This window comes from Bison bison, unplaced genomic scaffold, assembly GCF_000754665.1.
Source record: "Bison bison bison isolate TAMUID 2011002044 unplaced genomic scaffold, Bison_UMD1.0 scf7180017864280, whole genome shotgun sequence".
NCBI classification, from domain to species: Eukaryota; Metazoa; Chordata; class Mammalia; order Artiodactyla; family Bovidae; genus Bison; species Bison bison.
This window is the reverse complement of record NW_011494852.1, coordinates 7,516,611-7,518,519: the sequence shown is the minus strand read 5'-3', so window position 1 is coordinate 7,518,519 and position 1,909 is coordinate 7,516,611. Positions and strand designations below refer to the sequence as shown.

At 39.5% G+C, this 1,909-nt stretch overlaps 1 protein-coding gene across 1 annotated transcript in view; it reads right to left on the bottom strand.

Annotated features, from left to right (window-relative positions):
• LOC104995354 (zinc finger protein 546-like) overlaps positions 1–1,909 on the bottom strand; it is a 14,447-nt gene that overhangs the window by 8,404 nt on the left and 4,134 nt on the right.

Sequence of the window (1,909 nt, the reverse complement as noted above, 5' to 3'; positions counted from 1 at the left end):
TTAAGTAAAATTAAAAGTTCATGCTGCACCAGCCACATTTCGAGTGCTTGAGAGCCTCATGTGGCTAGTAGCTACCGTACTGGAGAATGTAAATATATAAGATATCCATCTTTGCAGAAAGTTCTTTTTTTTTTTTAATTTTTTTAAATTTTATTTTATTTTTAAACTTTACATAATTGTATTAGTTTTGCCAAATATCATAATGAATCTGCCACAGGTATACATGTGTTCCCCATCCTGAACCCTCCTCCCTCCTCCCTCCCCATACCATCCCTCTGGGTCGTCCCAGTGCACTAGCCCCAAGCATCCAGTATCATGCATCGAACCTGGACTGGCAACTCGTTTCATACATGATATTTTACATGTTTCAATGCCATTCTCCCAAATCTTCCCACCCTCTCCCTCTCCCACAGAGTCCATAAGACTGTTCTATACATCAGTGTCTCTTTTGCTGTCTCGTACACAGGGTTATTGTTACCATCGTTCTAAATTCCATATATATGCGTTAGTATACTGTATTGGTGTTTTTCCTTCTGGCTTACTTCACTCTGTATAATAGGCTCCAGTTTCATCCACCTCATTAGAACTGATTCAAATGTATTCTTTTTAATGGCTGAGTAATACTCCATTGTGTAGAAAGTTCTACTGGACAGAGCTGATATGAATCACACAGCCTAAATTTCATTTTTCACCAGAGTTCCCCTAAACTCAGAATAAACTGGTCAAAAGCTGACAGAGGTTGCTAGAGAAATACTATCTCCTTTCTATGAACTCCCAAGAAATGTGACCTGAGTATCTCTAGAGGCTTTATTACCTCCTTGTGGTCTAGTCGCTTAGTCGTGTCCAACTCTTTTCGACCCCATGGACTGTAGCCCATCAGGCTCCTCTGTTCATGGTCTTTCCCAGGCAAGAATACTGGAATGGGTTGCCATTTCCTTCTCCTGGGGATCTTCCCAACCCAGGGATCAAACTCACATCTTCTGCATTGCAGGAAGATTCTTTACCACTGAGCCACCAGGGAAGCCCTTATTACCCCTTATTACCTCCTATCTCATGCTAATTCTGTCTATTTTGACTTTATATTATTTGCCCTATTATAAGAAACTTAAGGATAGTGACTGTGTTTCAATGCTTGTATTCCTCTAACTACTATCATAAGATTCAGCATCCTGTGACCCCTAATGTCTGTTATTCAACCACAATTCCATTTTTAGGCAGTTTTTCTTAGCACACTAAGATACATGTGCAAGATGTTTATCATATAACAACTTAGAATAACCAACTGTTAGAAAAATAAATAGCTACAGGAGGCAACAGGTTGAATAAATTATGGTCAGTTTTTTACCCCGCTTTGAACTTTTTATTTTGCTTTGGGGTATAGCTGATTAACAATGTTATAATAGTTTCAGGTGAACAGTGAAGGGACTCAGCCATACATATACATAGATCCCTTCTATCCCAAAGCCCCTCCCATCCAGGCTGCCACATAACATTGAGTAGAGTTCTATATACAGTGGGTCCTTGTTTGTTATCCATTTTAAATATAAAATTATGGTCAGTTTTGATGGCACACTACAACAGACTGGTTCCAAATAGGAAAAGGAGTACATCAAGGCTGTATATTGTCACCCTGCTTATTTAACTAATATGCAGAATACATCATGACAAACGCTGGGCTGGAAGAAGCACAAACTGGAATCAAGACTGCTGGGAGAAATAGCAATAACCTCAGATATGCAGATGACACCACCCTTATGGCAGAAAGTGAAGAAGAACTAAAAAGCCTCTTGATGAAAGTGAAAGAGGAGAGTGGAAAAAGTTGGCTTAAAGCTCAACATTCAGAAAATGAAGATCATGGCATCCGGTCCCATTACTTCATGGGAAATAGATGGGGAAACAGTGGAAACAG